This window comes from Amblyomma americanum, chromosome 9, assembly GCF_052857255.1.
Source record: "Amblyomma americanum isolate KBUSLIRL-KWMA chromosome 9, ASM5285725v1, whole genome shotgun sequence".
Taxonomy (NCBI): Eukaryota; Metazoa; Arthropoda; class Arachnida; order Ixodida; family Ixodidae; genus Amblyomma; species Amblyomma americanum.
Window position 1 is genome coordinate 35,839,790 of NC_135505.1, and position 18,274 is coordinate 35,858,063.

The 18,274-nt window shown below is 47.5% G+C and overlaps 1 protein-coding gene across 1 annotated transcript in view; it reads right to left on the reverse strand.

The window, feature by feature from the left end:
• The window catches only part of LOC144104068 (uncharacterized), a 194,725-nt gene that overhangs the window by 121,536 nt on the left and 54,915 nt on the right, over nucleotides 1–18,274 (reverse strand). The gene's annotated exons all lie outside the window — the stretch shown is intronic.

Genomic DNA, 18,274 nt, shown 5'->3' on the forward strand with positions numbered 1-18,274 from the left:
CATTCAATCACTTGATGACGACATCATCATTATCATAAGGTATAATTGAAATATACAAAATATCTAGAAACTAAGGCCAAGAACACTTTAGATAAAATATTTTAACAGGGGATTTCTCATACACTTAATTTTAACCCTGAAAGTCCAGCATATGTCCTTATGAAAATTCCAGAATATGAGACTCGACCACCAAACAGTAATTTAGATAATACAAGAACAGAACCTGCCGAAGAGTTGAAAATACTAGGCGTTGTAATTGATAAGTTTTCATTCCTACCGCATCTGAAATATGTACAAGACAAAGTGGAATCATTAATAAAAAACCGGAGCAGGTTTACAGGAACTAACAAAGGCTTGAAGAAGTATGTCCTAAAGAAAACATATATACAAGCAATTGAAAGCCAACTCACATTAGCATCATCGATGTGGTGTTTTAACAACGTTACTATTCCAAATAAACTTAGAGTCATCTAGAGAACTTCATTACTTTATTAACAAAAAATACAGGACCACCTCAAATAGACCACTAAATATAATAGCAGGAGTACCAAGAGTTCATCTAAAAACAGAGCAGGAAAATGATTTGTACACAATCGTACATGAGAGCCGTAAAGTGGAATGGGAAGCATTAGAAATCACAGGACATCACATATTTGATGTATACGACATACACATTTATCAACCAGGAAAGAAAACAATCTATAATTACCTCGGGACGACAACAGAAAAGGGAGACATAACCAGCTTTAAAGATGGCTGACAAATAAAAATAAAATACATGCAGCACTTGTTGTCTACGATGGAACTGGAAATTAAATAGAAAGTAAAAAGGTACAAACTCCCAAAATACAGCAATAACTTTGAGGCAGAGACCATAGTAATTAAAAAAAGCAGTAGAGTACATTATAGAAAAAATGAAGACAAAACATATAAAACAATAACTGACAGTCTCTGAACACTGAAAGGATTAAAGATACAAATAACGCTAACCGCTTTGTCAAAGCCATAAAAGAAGAAGTAATAAAAACAAACGACGAGACATAAGTTTTCTTTACATATGGGACTTAGCGGAAATAAAGGAAATGAAAAAGCTGATCAATTAGCAAAAAGCGCAGGATAGACAGAAGAAATACAAATCCCCACCACAAAAAAGTTTATGAAACAGCCCTTGAAGAAAAAATAAATGAAAAATGAAATATATTTTGAAACGAAGATAGGATAAGCACATAACATATCAGTGATTATGAACGTAAAACATATTCCTAAACATTTCCCATCCGACCACCACCTTTCACAAGCGCTCACCGGATATGGAAGATTCGCGTTCTATTTTCACGCTTAAATATCAACAGTAAAACAGAATATCCATAAGGAAAAGTACCAGTATATTTGGAGCAATATTTAGAAGATTGTAGAATCACAAAACACACCGAACACACAAAACACACCGCGGCTGCAATCCCCCACCCCACGCTTCCCCCCGAACGGGCAGCAGAGAGTTGGGAGCGAGACGCCGGACTCAGCGGACGGAGGCGACAACATCCCAGGCAGCACAGCAGCATTCGACGAACACCGGGCGATCATTGGCCAAAATTGGCATTAACGGCGGTCCTAAATTGGCATTCAGGCAGAGCGCTATCATTTTGCCACGTTGGCCGGACTGTCAGGCCAGTTTAAGGCCAACGTTCAGACGATCGAGCGGCCAACGCAGGCCTGGTTCGTTCGCGACATGGACCAGTGAAGGCCTCTGACTGGCATCCAGCTTGCGAACATTGGTATCCTGCTTTCGAACATTGGCATATCCAGACTTCAAACATTCATAGCCGGCTTTCAAACATTGGTAACCTGCTTTCGAAAACCGGCGCATGCAACATAATAACCAACTGGTCATTGAAGGGCACTGTGGATGTACCTTTCTAGCTAGAAAATATTCACAAACGAGGGTGGCAACGAATTCAGGAAAAAGATCCGTTTAGTGCATCGAGTTACAAGGATCACGCCTCTGCCCACGCAGGATGGCATACGCTACCACCTGCTCTTGCATGATGACCTCACGATGCGTCAAGCCTGCAAAGAGATGCATGATGCCGTAATGACCCTTATAGTAGCCGTCACAGGACAAAAACAAAATGACTAAATAACACTGAATTTTTGAGCGAAAGTGTTACGTTCTACCGGCCAAAGGCCGGCAGCTACGCGATGAAAACCAGGCCGATTCGCAGAACAAAAGAAGACCTCTTATTTCAAGCTCGGAATTATATATAGAAGAGAAAAGATAGAAAGAAGAAAAAAGGGGTTATTGACGCTTGCTCAGAGAGGCGCACATGGCCCTGATTGGGTTATCTGCAGCATTCCTTTCCTCTAGTAGCCGTAGCGCTCTACTGGCTTTCTGGTTCATGTGGACGAACGTAGGTCAGGAACAGGCCCTTCTGGAAGGTCGTGAGCCTCGTAGTTCAGTGCCCCTAAGGTCGTAGGAGGCGATTCCTCGGGAGTTGATATTTCTGTGCTTCCGCCTGTGTTTGATTAACGTTTCCGGATCTGGTCGACATAGCGCTGAACGACACCGTCCTCAGTAACCACAGTGACTAAACTGGCAGCACTTTTCACTTTGCCTGGTGTCCACTTTTCTCCAACGCCGTAGTTGCGCACATAGACGGCATCTCCAGGGACGAAGTACCAACTGGCGGAATCAGCCACTGGATTCTCCGGCCTTTCGTGGCTCCTGGGAGAAAAACACATATCTAGTCATGTAGGCATACGGCACCCAGGAAGAAGTTCCGATGGTGAAAACCCTGAAGCATGTTGCAAATTTCTGCAGTTAAAAAGAATTCTCGTCAAAACAGTTTCCAACTCCACACCAGGCATTCTCTTCAAGCCCTCCTTCATAGTTCTCACGGCCCGTTCAGCGAGACCATTGCTTTGAGGGTGATAAGACGGGGTACGAATATGCTCTATTCCATTTTTCTGCAAAAATGCAGCAAACTTTGAACCGGTAAAGGGTGTACCATTATCCGTAACTATGGTGCGTGGCAATCCAAGCCTGCTAAACAAGGTTCGCATGCAATCGGCAGTGGCATTAGCAGTTGCTCGAGATACTGGAATGGCTTCTCTCTAATAGCTGTGTGCGTCAACGATTACCAACAGCATCTTGTTTGCAATAGGCCCTGCGTAGTCGACATGCAGCCTTGACCACCTCTCTCTCGAAATCGGCCATCTGATGGGGTTCCGTGCAGGTGGCATGGGCAGAGCTTGCACACAGCTTCGACAATCTGAGACCATTCTACAAGTGTCTTGATCTAGACCTGGCCACCAAAATCTAGACCTCTCCCTTGTATTCATAGCAGACGCACCCTGATGAGACTCGTACTGCATCTTCAACAATTTTACACGCGTCGCACTTCATATCACCACACGATGGTGCTAATACAACAGCCCCTCTCTCCACAGACAACTCGTGTTGCCTGTTCCGGAATTCCGCCATTTCTCTGCTGTCGCCTTCTATGCCGGAGGGCCATCCGTCAGCCACGTACATGCATATAGCTTGCAAAAAACCGTCAGCTGCTACGAGTGGTCCAATCTCTTGGTGGGAAACAGCTAGTTGGTCCCATTCATCCTTGATAACCACCATTTCCGACAGATCTTCAGTTTGCGCTTGCGGCTTCTGCAGCGATTGAGGCAAACGGCTTAGAGCGTGAGAAATTAGCATCTGTTTGCAAAGCTTACAGATCAGCTTGTACTGATATGCTCCGAGCAAAAGCGCCCAGCGCTGAATTCAGGCAGCAGCCATGACAGAAGTTTGACGATCCTGTCTGAGAACGCACAACAAGGGGCGGTGGTCCGTTACAAGCGTGAACTCCCGTCCCAACAGGTAACCACAGAACCGTGTTACACCAGAAACCAGGGATAAAGCTTCGCACTCAGTTTGGGAGTATTTTCACTCTGCTGATGTGGGCGTTCGTGGTCGGAACCCAATTGGCCTGTCTTCATCACTTATTCGCTGGAAAAGGGCAGCACCAACACCGTAAAGCGAAGCGTTGCATTCCAACATCAACCCCGCTGCGGATGAAAGTAAGTTAGCACTGGGGCTGAACACAAAGCATCCTTGGCCTTCTGGCATTCCGCGTCTTCTTTTTCGTGCCAAACCCACTTTGCACCTTTCTTTAATAAGACTGTACAGGGGTGCAAGCATAGTGGAGAATTGGCAAGAAACTTATTGTAAAATATGACCATTCCCACATGGATCACTATTCGGCAACATTTCGCAGTAAAGGGGCTAGCCTGATTGCATCCACGTGCTTCTCGAGCGGGTGTAGTCCTTCCGCATCGATACGATGGCCAAGATATGTCACTGATTTTTCACCAAACTTGCACTTGTCGGAGCGAAGCATGATACCGTTCTCGCGGAAACGATGTAGCACAGCTTGCAGGTTTATGTTTTCAGCTATCAGGACGTCGTCTAGATAAGCCTGAGTCTCTTTTAGTTCTTGCAGCACAGATTCAATTTTCCGTTGGAATATCGCTGGAGATCATGCGACGCCGCACTGGAACCTGTTGCAGCATAAGAGCCTCTTTTTGCGTGTTTATTACTGCCAATTTCGGCGAGTCTTCATCTAGCTCGACCTGATTGTAAGCATCACGAAGGTCTAAAATGCTGAATTTTTTTCTTCCACTCAGGTTGGCAAAAATATCGTCTATGACAGGCAAGGGTTACTGCTCAATATCGCACACAGGGTTTAGCGAAACCTTGAAGTCGCTGCAAATGCACTGTTCCGTCCTTCTTCAAAACTTGCACGATGGGCGTTGCCCCTTCAGAATGAGGGACTGCAGATATTATGCCAGCTGAGACTAATCTGTCAAGCTCTTTAGACATTTTATGACGACGTGCAAAAGGAATTTTCCTTGCCTTGAAGAACTTGGCGTTTTCTCTGGCCTTAATGTGCAGTCGGGCTGGCGGGCCTTGAGACCAGCGCCATCAGTGAAAAGGTCGGAGTGTTGCTGGAGCAGCGTCGGCACGTCCTCCAAGGCTTCTTTTGCCACATGAACTATCATGTACACGCTCAGCACCTGAATTCGTTCGTCTGTTAATTTTTTCAGCATGTCCCGACAGCAAAGACTGGGGCCAGTGCAGTCTAAAACAGCCAAACTGCACTGCACTGTTGTACCTTCATAAGAAACTGGCTTTGTCAGTGCGCCGAGAAGCGACAATTTTCCGAGATAGCATGAAGGCTGTACTTCCGCCTTTTGTAGCTGCGGCCATCGGTGAGAGTGCAATTTGTAAATGCTCTTGGGAATGACACAAACAGGGGAGCCAGTATCGATGTCCATCATTATTTCGATGCCATTCCACGCAAACGATTTCCTGATGGGCGGTATGAGAGAGCGCATGGTGGTCAAGGACCAGATTTGTGACGCGCTGCTATCACTCTCTTCGGTTTCCGTAGCATGAGCCGTTACTGCTAGCATTCTGCTTGCTTCACTTGCCGCACACATTCTCGCTGAATGCCCTGGCTGTGCACACTTGTAACATTTTCGCTTCATTAGTCCACAAGCCTTGGTCTTATGACCACGCTTACCGCAACTGTTGCACGCCCTGCGACTTTGTGCGCGACTCGTATCGACCAGAGAGCTTTAACAATCTCGCTTGTTCTTGGTCCGTAACAATACCTTGCGATTCGCGTTCAGCGCTCTCTGCGGCAAGGGCAAGAGCCTCAGCTTCTTCAAGATTCTGATCTTTCTTCGCTACCAGCTGCTTCTGCACATTCTTGGATCTGACGCCGCACACAATACGCTCCCTTATCATTCTGCCCAGCATAGTTCCAAAATTGCAATTGTGTGCCATCTGCCGTATTTCCACTTTTAGTGCATGAACAGATTCCCCTTCTTGCTTGTAGCGATGGAAGAACTTGAAACTTTCAGAAATTTCATTCGGTACCGGGTCGTAGTAGCCATTTAACGTTTGCGCAACTTCTTTGTTGGTCAGTGCATTAGGCTTTCGCGGTGTTAAATTTCCGTTCAAAATTTCTATTGTGCTTGTTCCAAGCGCAGCTACAAGCAGGACTCTTTTCTTAGCATCGTCCTTCACATGATTCGCTTCGAAATAGGCTTCAGCCTTGACCAGGTACGCCTGCCACTTATCTTTTTCGTCTTCAAATTCCGGTAGCCTGTGTGCCATGGTCGGTGGTGGGCTCCTGTCTGGCTGTCGCACTTGGTCATATAAGCTGGCTTCCTTGCTGCAGCAGAATCCTCGCCGCCACTGTTACGTTCTACCGGCCAAAGGCCGGCAGCTACGCGATGAAACCCAGGCCGATTCGCAGAGCATAAAGGCGACCTTTTATTTCCAGCTCGGAAATTTCATAAAAGAGAAAATAAAAAAAGAAGAAAACAGGGACCATCGATCCATGCGCGGAGAGGCCCACTTGTCCCCAATTGAGTTATCTGCAGCATAAAGTCTGCGTGAAGACACTCGCAACGCATTTCACCGGATATTTTGTAATTTATGCTTAAAAACTAACACCGCATTAATATCACAAAGTGGAATTAAATTTGCTAAATTTGTCTTCTACCAAATGATTGAATTTAGTTAGTGCACACTATCGCACCTCCAGTAAACATATTCAATGTGACAACAGCAAATTAATGTGATATTGAAGGGAATTAACGTATTATTTTCTTATAACAGCCTAACTACGTATCTCTAAATTGCCCGTTCATTTTTATTCAAGTACAGATGCAGAGTTCGTAGTATCTTCTCCACATCTACGTAAAAACAACATTTTTGAAGAATTTTTTTTTCTATGGGGTTAAAAATACGGCTTGCACCTTTTTGCGAAATACGCTCAACGCCAAAAAATCAGGTCACGTTTTCAATTTTTTAACAATCACAGGTTGTCTTCGTCACTTCGAATGCAGGTAATATGGTATTCGAAACTTTGACTTGAAAACCACGGAAAAACCGTGTGACAGTCCAAAGTAATGCCTTTTTTTCATTTAGATAACCTGGAAAAAGTTTTAATCAGTAATTTCGAATTTTCTATCGGCCAGCAAATGTGGAAGCCAAAGAGAAACAGTACTGAAGCATTACACATATCCTTACCGACTGGTCTGCAGTAAAACACTGAGCGGTTCTCATTCCTGTCGTGCCTAAGTGTTATATGACAACGTAATCCCGAATGCTTCTGGTGTCAAGTTACATGAATTTAAACGCGCTGTTAGACGAAGTAGTGAATACTTGATGAATTCGTCGAGCCGAAGACGAAAAATTAAGTTTTACCATTCGGGCAGATCTGCACTGCGCGCGACGTCAATCCAGACATTTCGCAATGAGAGTAGGTACACAGAAGTCGTCCTCGTGTTCTGTCTCCACTTTTCCTGCCTGAAAAAATAAAGCCGCATGTAGGCAAAGCAACATTTACTCCCAAAACCACATAAAGCTTCCAACGTATCTCAAGATAAAGAATTTTAGTACTTACAAATAAGATCTTGCTGGTCAGGATAGATAGTGAGCCGCGTCAGAGCTCTCATATAGTATCAGATGTCGCTTTTCGCTCGCACACGAACGGAGCCAGCTCGAGTGTGCATGCTTTTTCGTCGCGCAGTTGTGTGGCAGGGCGCCGCTGTGCCAGCCAAGGTAAGACAGTCCAGTCAGGGCTGTGCCATGGGGTGCCTCGCGCTGTTCCAAGACAAGTGGCAGGGGAGACGACGATGTGTGTGTGTATGTCAGAAGGGGGGGGGGGGTGTTGGCTGAAAGGTAGGGAGTCTATTTTTCGTGGTGTCGCGACAAGTTTGCAGCTGAAAAGTGGAGAAAGGGAGATCGCCGCCAGGGGGGGGAGAGGGGTCGGAGGTGCACGATGGCGAAGTGCGTAGCTTCACGCAAGGAAAAACAGCTTGCAGAAGTTTAACAAAATAACTAACGAAAATAGCGCTTCGCGAATAGGGGTTTAGCGCGCTACCTGGAAAAGGGCGCGACCGGGAGCAGAGGTGGGGAGATATGGGGCAATACCATTTGTTGGGCGAGCTGGTGCTCACGATAATCCATGACAGCGCGACAGACGGGACAAAGAGAGGACACAACACAGAGCGCTGACTCACAACTAAAACGTTTATTGGCCGCCAGCCAGTATAAATACTGCCCTGGTGGCCGCGAAGGAAACAAGCACGCTTGACTTGCGTGACATTCAAAATCGCCATTACATCAAGCACGTGTCAACAGGTAAGAGTCATACGTGGGAGATATCACCGCTACACCAGGCACAAAATTTGCATTCACAAGTTAGCATTCACAATCAAGGTAACGGTTTTCCTTATCTGACAGTGCTACAGAGGGAGTACTCATACATTGGTCTGAGGTCCTAGCTATCAAGTGGGCTTCTATTATTTCCCTAGCTAGCGAGTCGCGTTTCTTTGCTATCACAGAGAATTTATTGTAGAGTGGAATACAGGCTTTTGAGTCGTCATCGTCTTCCTCGTCTTCGTCATCTTTGCAGTGTCTGCAATGTATCTGTACTAACTGGCGGCCAATAAGCGTTTTAGTTGTGAGTCAGCGCTCTGTGTTCTGTCCTCTCGTCTCTGTCTCGTCGGTCGGGCTGTTATGGATTATCGGGATATGGGGCTTGAAAGAGAAAGGGGATGAGGGCCGTAAAATGTGAACGAGGTAGGAATAATCGCAGAAATAGTCATGGGGAATGGGAAACACGACAGCGTAAAAGTGTTGTCACAAAGCCGCAGAGAAAGCATCATGTTCGGCGCCCGAAAACTTTGAAGCGAGAAACGTAAATATTTGAGATGGATTGCGCAAGCGACTGCAGACATTTATGTATTCTGTTGGGCCATGTGATGTGGCTTCTGTTAGTTATAAATAGTTTAAAATGTGACCATAAAATACCAAAAATAGAAAGCGACAAATAAAATATTATGCGAGCAGAATGCGCGCTCTTTCATAGTTCTATATACGGTACATGTGGAAAAGAAGCTAGGTTAACATGCATCTAGCACCAGTTTTCAGTAATTTTATTGGCTGGTCGTCAAAGAACCTGGACATTTTTTTGTTCCTGTGGAAGTTTTACGCAAAAAAAAAACTCACAAGAACGTGTTGAATTGTGATTAGCAACTACTTCCGATCCTTTTCATCAACAGAGGTGTTGTTAGAAAGCGAAAAAGTGCGAGCGAATAAGCAAAGCCTTGAGCAAGAGCTATAGCTCTCAAATGCAAATTGCTCATCAGAACAAAAGATGCTCAAAAACAATAAGTTTCAAAATTACGATTTGCAGAAAAGGAAGGAAAAAAATAGAAAATTTTAAATTGTTTTTGAGGAAAGGAAATGAAGCATTAACTGCATAACTTATCTCGGTGGACATCCTAACCACACCGTAAGGGAAGGGATAAAGGAGAAAGTGAAAGGGGAGGGGGAAGGAAAAAGAAAACATTTATTGCTGCACTGCACTAGATTTGAACACAGGGGTGAAGGCGCGTTCACCCAGCACTACTTACGGAAGTAGTTGTTGTCGTCCACACGCCCACATAGGGGGATTGGCCAAGAACTGGGGTGCAGAGAGAGTTTTTGAGGTAAATAATTCCTTACGGAAGCGCAGGAGTATCTTAGCGCGTGGCAGCGTGCAAACGTTTATAAAGCGCCAGCCTAATATTTCGCACGTGGGCCACAGGTAATTTCAAGTTACGGTAACGGGTAATTTTAAATAAAACCTGCGAAAGAATTCGTTTTAGCGAATACAGTTCCTCTAAGCTGTTATATTTGGTTCAGGATCGCCGTTAAGCAGACACCCGATGCGCAATGTGGCACTGAATTTTTTAGGCTGAAGCAAAAAAAAACTTCTTATTCGAAATATTGAATGAAATGAAAGTTGTTTAATTTTTTTTAAGGAAGTTCCCTTGCGCTGGTTTCCAGATACTTGCGCGAGCAGAGCGTGCAAAAACGCTTTCAGAGGCACAATGCGCCATAACAAATAGGCGGATCATTATGCCCAGGAATATGACCAAGGCAACAGCGTGAGCTCTGTCTGTGCACTTCTCAAACAAAGGATATGTTTTGTTAATGAGCGGCTTGGCCAAGCCATATCTAGTTACACTTATCATTACTACTGGGTCACGCGAGAGCGCTTTCGTTAATTACTAAATTTACGTGACCTTTCAAAAACACTTTAGAGGTTAGTTGCAGCTGATTCTAGGTGGCCAGTATTGCCCATAGAATTTCGTTGGTGGGGATGGCGTCGTTGTCGGTCTTATGTGGTAGAACGATTCTTCTGTGGCGGAATATGCATAGTCCACTGACTGCAATATAGCATCACGCAGGAATGACACAACAAGAAGGAACGATTTATTCAGGCAGACCCTTTTATAGCTCGCCGGTGAGGTGACGTTGTGATCAAGTGGTCAAGCCAAGGTTTGCCGACGGCGCATCATCTCTCCCCCCTTAAAGAGGAAAGCGTACAGGTGGCCGTCGCTGTCTGGTTGATCTTCGCAAACCAGGCGGGCCAGTTTCCGTCCCGGATGCTTCTGGGCTATCTTGCGACGTGGTCGGAGCGTCGTCCGCAGGTTCCCGCTTGCCAACTTCTCCAGGGGCTCTGTCTTCTGATTCAATCCGACGTCTCAGTTGGTCCAAGTGCCGCCGCTGAAGACCTTGCTCCGAGTCAACGGAGACCATCCTGGAGCCCTGTTGACCATGCACTACTCCTGGAATCCACCTGCGACCTGCTCCGAAACTGCGCATCCAGACCGGTTCTCTCACATCCAATTTAGTCGCACCTACTCTTCGCTGGCTTTCTGCCGACTTCTCACCGGGCGTGATGCAATCCATCTTTGTTCTTATCTGGTAGCCGAATAAGTGTTCCGCGGGCGACTTGCCATGCTTAACAGGCGTTCGGCGATATCGGAACAAAAACCGAGCTATACGCATTTCCAGGTCTTTTCCAGGGTTTTTCTTTAGCCCTTCCTTGAGCGTGCGCACAGCTCTTTCGGCTAAACCATTCGATTGTGGGTGATAAGGGGCTGTTGTGAGTTGCTTTACGTTGTTTCGTGCCAGAAACTCGCGAAAAACGGCGCCCACAAATTGTGGACCGTTATCTGAAACGAAGGTTTTTGGAAGGCCGAAGCGTGCAAATATTGACCGTAGTGCGTCCACCGTTGTTTGCGATGTGGCAATTTTCATTGGAATTGCTTCTATCCATTTTGTTTCAGAGTCTACGACGACCAATACCATATGTCCGTCCATTGGGCCTGCGAAATCTGCGTGTAGTCTGCTCCATCTTTCCCCGGTTGCTGGCCACGCCAAAGGTATCTTTGCCGGTGGCATCGCAGCGGCCTGTGCACAAATAGAGCATGATTTCACCAGTCGCTCTATGTCAGAATCCAGACCCGGGTACCAAAACAGCGTTCTCGCCGTGCTTTTCATGGACGTCATACCAGGGTGCGTCTCATGGAGCAGCCCCAACAAACGCTTTTCCGCCGCCATAGGTAGAACAATGCGATGTCCCCAGTACACCAAATTGTGGCTCACGGTTAGCTCTGTTCTTCTGTTGAAGTACGCCCGGAGATGCTCAAGATCCTGCGGTAGATACGGAGGCCATCCGTCGGCAATCCACCTTTTGACGTGTTGAAGAGTGGCGTCTCGGTTTGTCATTTGTTCAACCTCCCGGGCGCCGACCGCCGTTTCCTCAAGACACTGGGCATACCAAACGTACTCGTCGGGAGCGACATCCCGCGGCTCCGTAACCGGCAATGGCAAGCGACTGAGGGCGTCTGCATTGGAATTCTCGCTGCCCTTGCGGTACTGCAATGTGTAGCTGTAGTTGCCAAGGAACAAGGCCCAGCGCTGGATTCTCGCAGCCGCCATCGGTGGTATTGGTTTGCCTGGATTGAATAAACCAGTAAGAGGCTTGTGGTCGGTTACTAATACAAACCGATGTCCATACAAGTAGTCCTTGAACCGTGCGACGCCGAACACCAGTGCTAGTGCTTCTTTTTCTAACTGAGAGTAGTTACGCTCTGCCTTTGTGAGTGTCCTGGACCGGAATCCGATGGGGTAGTCAACACCGTTCACACGGTGGGACAAAACGGCCCCAATGCCTACTGATGACGCATCGCACTCAAGCCGCAGTGGCTTATCCGGGTCGTAATGAGCAAGGAACTTGGAAGCCACAATTGCCTGCTTAACTTTCTGAACAGCTTTTTCTTGTTCCTTGTTCCACTCCCACTTGGCCCCTTTAGCTAGGAGGGCGTACAGCGGAGCCAGCACAGTGGCCAGATTGGGCAAGAACTTGCCGTAATAATTTACAAGTCCGAGAAAAGCTTTCAGCTCACTCACTGAAGTAGGTTCTGGGGCTTCGATAACAGCCTTGATGTTATCGTCCTTTGGTCGCAGACCCTTAGCGTCGATCCGATGGCCGAGAAAAGTGACTTCGTCTTGCCGGAATTTGCACTTATCCTTGTGCAGTCGGAGACAGTACTCCCGCAGGCGTTGCAGCACCCTCTTCAGCCTTGATACATCGTCCTTTTTTTCAGCGATGATAATATCATCCAGGTACACCTGAACTCCTGGAATATCGCCCAGCAGCGCGTCCATCCGCCTCTGGAATATAGCTGGAGCAGAACTTATGCCAAATGGTAATCGGTTGAAACAGAAGAGGCCTTTCTGAGTGTTCAGCACTGCTATCTTTTTGGCATCCGCGTCTAAAGGTAGCTTGTTGTAGGCTTGGCGTAAGTCCAACGTCGTAAATACTTCTCCGCCATTCAGCTTAGCAAAAATGTCGTCCACTCGAGGCAACGGGTACTGTTCCGTCACTGTGGCTGCATTCACTGTCATACGAAAGTCTCCGCACACTCGGAGAGACCCATCGCCTTTTAAAACGGGTACCACTGGTGTTGCCCATTCGGCGGTTTTCACAGGCGCCAGGACATCTTGCGCAACCAGTTGGTCCAGCGCTTCAGACATCTTGTCCCTCAAAGCGTAGGGAACCGTACGGGCCTTAAAAAACTTTGGACACGCATTCTCTTTCAGCTGCAATGTGACCGGTGGTCCCTTGCATACGCCGAGTCCTGGAGCAAACACGTCAGCATATTCGTTGAGCAGCTCTTGCAGTTCCGTGCTGTCAGCTTTTATCTCGACTGGTTGCACACTCGCGACCACACGCGACAGCATTGCCACCCCAGCCTCATTGAATGCCTTGATTGTGTCTCTGCCGCACAAAGATGGTCCGACGCTGTCGACCACTACGACCGTACCCGGAATGCCTTTCCCGTCGCATGTAGCCGTCATACTGAGCTGTCCGACAACTGGAAGCTCGCCCAAGAGGCAGGATAGCTTAAGCTGTGATTTGCGCAACGGCGGCCACAGCGCCTCGTACTTCCGGAACGTCGCTACGGAGATGACACTCACGGGTGATCCTGTGTCCACCAGCATAGTAAGAGGGACGTTATTCCAATTAATGTCCTTGTAAATTGGCCGAACCTTGCGGATGCTGGCTTCTTGGTGGAGAACCGCTGCAATAGTGTACAGGGCTTCGCTGTCGTCCGAGCTCGTGTCCCCTGCTGCTGCCATTGCGTAGGAGCCCTGGCGTCGTTGGCCTCCTGGGTGCGATGCGTGCCTAAGGAAACTTGTGCTGGACTGGCACATTCGGCGCAGATGTCCTCGTTTGCCGCACCGGTAGCACACCGCGTGAAGGTGTTTGCATTCCGCCTCGGTGTGCGACTCGCCACCACACCTGCCACATGTATCGCACTTCTCCAGCCTTGGGCGCGGCTTCGATGAACGACTCTTTTGACGGGCAAAATGTACCTCTCCTGGCTCTGAAGAGTGCATGCTTTTGGCGTTCTGGGAGGCTTTCTGTGCCGAGACAACAAAGTCTTCCGCCTCTTCTAGTGTAAGCTTCCGTTGAGTCAGTAAGTGTCGCCGGACGTCTTCATCTTGCACACCGCACACAATTCTGTCCCGTAACATGCGCTCCAGTGACGTTCCGAAGTTGCACTTCTCCGCTAGCCGCCTAATTTCCGCAATGATGTCCTGGGCAGACTCCCCGTCTTTTTGCGAGCGCCTGAAGAAAGCATAACTTGCAGCGATCTCGTTAACTTGCGGAGCATAGTGGTCTTCCAAATGCTGGACGACTTCTTGGTAACTCAGCTCATTCACTTGTTTTGGATGACACCACCCCTGCACCACTCGCACCGCACTGTCTGTGAGCGAAGCTATGAGCAGCGCTCGCTTCTTCGTTGGTTCCGCGATGCTATGGGCTTCGAAGTAAGCCTCCAGCCGAACACGATACGTAGGCCACGTACCTTCTGCATCGGTGAATTCCGGTGGCCGCCCGGCACTCATTCATGCGCACGTAAGTTCGCCTAGCGCCGGCGCGCTATCTCGTCGCCACTGCAATATAGCATCACGCAGGAATGACACAACAAGAAGGAACGATTTATTCAGGCAGCCCCTTTTATAGCCCGCCGGTGAGGTGACGTTGTGATCACGTGGTCAAGCCAAGGTTTGCCGACGACGCATCACTGACCATCACCGAAGTCATCACGTCGTTGTACCGCTAATCAGCGAAAGGACCAAAGAGAACTCGACGGTGGCAGCGCCATTGCTGTAGAGCGTTTGGAATGCTTCTGAATGCTTTTGGGAATTGGTTTCAAGCACCGCAACACTCTATAGGGTCCGAATGCCATTCGGAGTGTCTAGTACATTATGACTCAAATGTCACTTTAAAGTCCTCGCAGTACGGCTATTATTTGCAACAGGGCAGAAAACTGAGCTAGTTGGTATACGTTCATTATGAAAAATCCAGGCTCTAACAAACACCAACAAAGAGGGGACACAGCGCTAGCTCGCAACTACAAGAATTTTTATTCAGAGGCTTCTATACATACAACAAAAACCAAAACAAACCCAGAGTAATCGCACGCCACATGCCGACCGATGTGAAGGAAAAGATTAACACGCGGTTTTCAGTCGCTCTTTCTAAAAACTTCTATCCACCAGACAAATCAACTGAAGGGTCACTAACACATGTATGCCCCGTTTCTGCGATATGATAGGCTTCAACTATCTCCCGCGTTACACGATCTCGGTGACGAAAAAGGACACACGTTTTGGAAAAGACGGGAGGACGTTTCTTCTTGCGCTTACAGTAGTCACGACAATGAAGAACCATATTATTTGAAGTGTCACCTCTTTTCAAATCTCCAGCATGCTCCATCAGCCGCACATTCAAGCAGCGACCACTGTGGCCTATGCACACTTTTCCGCACGACAGGGGTATCTTGTACAGTGTGCCCCTTTGCAAGCGACGTACGGTGATATATGTGTGACAGCACATGACAAGAATGCCATACTTGCCAGCAACTTTCTTAATCCCATGTGAAAGTAGATGCACATACGGTACTACAACAGGCTTGCTGTGTTCTTTTTGTCGTTTTTTACCCTGCCCATTACACAGCGAACAACCTTCTCGCTGGCTGAGCCGATCACGTGATCTGGATATCCGCTGTTAATCAGTCTTTTCACCTGATAATCGACACTTTCCTTGATGCGGTGGTGGCAAGACTTTGATGCAGCTGTCTTTGAACACGAGACCGCGGTTCCATCCTTGGTAAGCTTCGAGTGTGCTGGCGCAAAACTTAACAGGCCTTTCGCGGAACGCGGACGGTAACTCCAACAAAGATGGTCCGGGTTCTTAATCAATCGTAGGTTCAGAAACTGTAACTCTCCTTCATTTGGAACCTCGTGCGTGAACCTGAGACCCATACAACTATCTTTAAACAATTTGACTATGTCTGTTACCCTGCGTACGAAGATGTCACTCCCTCGTGCTGTGTCCCCCCTGTGTCGGTGTTTGTTAGCGCCTGGATTTTTCATAATGTACGGCTATTACGATAGAATTGCAGTAGTAATATTTGAGTAATAGCAGAGTGCTACTGCTCTAATGCTGCTCGAATACTATAATGTGCTGTAGGAACGTGCGTTTTGACCTCAAGGTTCAACGTAAAACATCTGCTTTCAACGGAGATGAAACAGGTATATACAGGTCTCGAACCTCTTACAGAGAGCTCAAGCCTTTACGAGTTCAAAAAATCATAAGCTGTCTCTCTGTGCTGTGGAAATATTGAACGTTGCCATGTTTTTTTAGCCGATGGCACTAGGTTCACCTGCGTTTTCCAGTATATTTTTAACACTGTATGTGTGATGGCAAAGCTAGGTTAATATAGATCGCTTTCAAGGATGGCATAGCCAATGCCGGCAAACAGTGGGGGAACTCTGGCTAGCATGGCCCGTTATAGCTATGATTCTAAGTGGCACAACCAGCTATGACAATATTTTGGAAAATTTTGGCTAGTCTGGCCCATGATCGTAAGGATTTTATGACGGCTCAGCCAATACTGTTAAAAGGATAGCCAGCCACGGCCATCATTGCAGTGGTTCAGCCAATATAACTTAGCCATTGGAAGCTATGGCCCTACTTAGGGTCATGCTTTGCCAAGGATTTCTAATATTGGCCAGCTGTCATGTGATACATGGGACCTCATCGGTCAAGGCGGGCAAAACTGTTTCCCGCGCCTGCTGTCTGCCTGCTGCCGTTTGCACGCGATGGAGGGAGGCCGACCAAATTTGGGAGACCTCAATCAGCGGTTCTGCCTGCGGGCTATTTTTCGGCGGTGCTGTTATTCGCGGCCACAGTTTTGGTTCGAGCCAGCGGAGTGGTGTTGGCCTATAGTGCAGGGTCCAAGCCGCGCTAGAAAACCCACAATCTTTTCAAGAAAAACCAGTCACAGTGCAGTGGAAAGACATGCTTTATTCCTGCCTTTGTAACGATGGCAATTTCTTTCTGTCCATCAGGATGAACGTCGCTTTGCGTTTTCAACGGTTAGGTGCAGTATCATTGAAGCTATGGACAGTACGTGGGCTTCGGTTCTACTACTTCCCTTGAGGTATTCATTATTGCTATCCTAACTTCAATGTTAAGGGACCACCAAAATAAACGGCCTTGGAGTATTTTTGGTAGAAGTGTTTTCTTGCGGATGGTTGGTGCGTTACGTTCACCTTCTGAACAGCGCGAAATAACAGGGCGCCGCAAGACACCCACACACTCACACGAGCGCAGAACGAACATTGCTTGGGTCGCTGCGATGAGGGTGGTGGCTGAAATAGTGTTCTACAGCCATTCAAGCGCAAAGTGGTCTGTGGTGACAGTGGAAGGCTTTCCATGTAAGTCCACAATCGCAAGGCAGTCTCGTTCCGAGATGGAATATTTGGTTTCGCGTTTTCAAAGACTGCAAGAGTGGCATTCAGCTGAATGTTCCCGGCCCGCGTTATCTGCGTGCTTGAGGACGCAGCTAATTTCTTCAAATGGTTCTCATGTGTTCGCACAGTGTTCTTTCCACCTAGTGCTATCCAGCTCTTGCCCATAGTTGCTTATGTTCACTCTTATGACTGGCTTGTTTCCTCGACCCGATTATATTCCTTACCAAGCGTCTTGCTCAGGCAACCTACTGGCCGAGATATTAGTCATCCAGGTTCCGAAATTGAAAGCTTTTTGTCGAAATTTTAAAAATTCCAATCAAATTGATTTTTTTCGGCCATAATTGGCAAGCCGTATCATTTATGGGTTTAACGGCAATTTAACGCATTGGACTCGCGACTTTTCTAAAGCATGCGTCGCCTTAGACAGCATGGCACACCAGACCTCCTTACCGGCGTACTAAACATAATAACAAAGGTGCAGCAGAGCGCTCCTGCTCCAGAACTTATGGGTGTGCCGCTCCTGGCTCGCCGTACGTTGGAGCGCTGTCACTAAAAACCTACAGCATACCGCGCACCGTGTTTCTGTTAGCGTTACCAGAATACCGGGAGCCCGCCCACCCCCGGTGAGAACGCGTTGATTGGTCCCTATGCGGCAGGAGCGCATACAGCTGCCGGGTACGTAGCGCCATCTTGCGCCGCCGTGGCAATCTGCGCATGCGCACTGGCAGCGGGCGGCCTCCCGGTTCTCCGGTAACGCTAAAGGAAACACGGTACACGGCATGCTAAAAATGTCTATTATGTGTTCTGCGGTCACGCCTGACGCCGGCGGCGCGAGACTCAGGAATGAGCTACGAGAGCATGCTTTTAAAATGCGAACTCGAACTAGCGGAAGAACGCTCACGCCACTGAAGCACAACGGTAGTTATTTGATCTCATTTTGCAAATGAGCAACCTTTCTAAGAAAACAATGTCGTTCAAAGTCAGGCGATCGCACTCTGCTTTTTGACAAGCCAAAAAAAGGCCCTTATTTTGCTA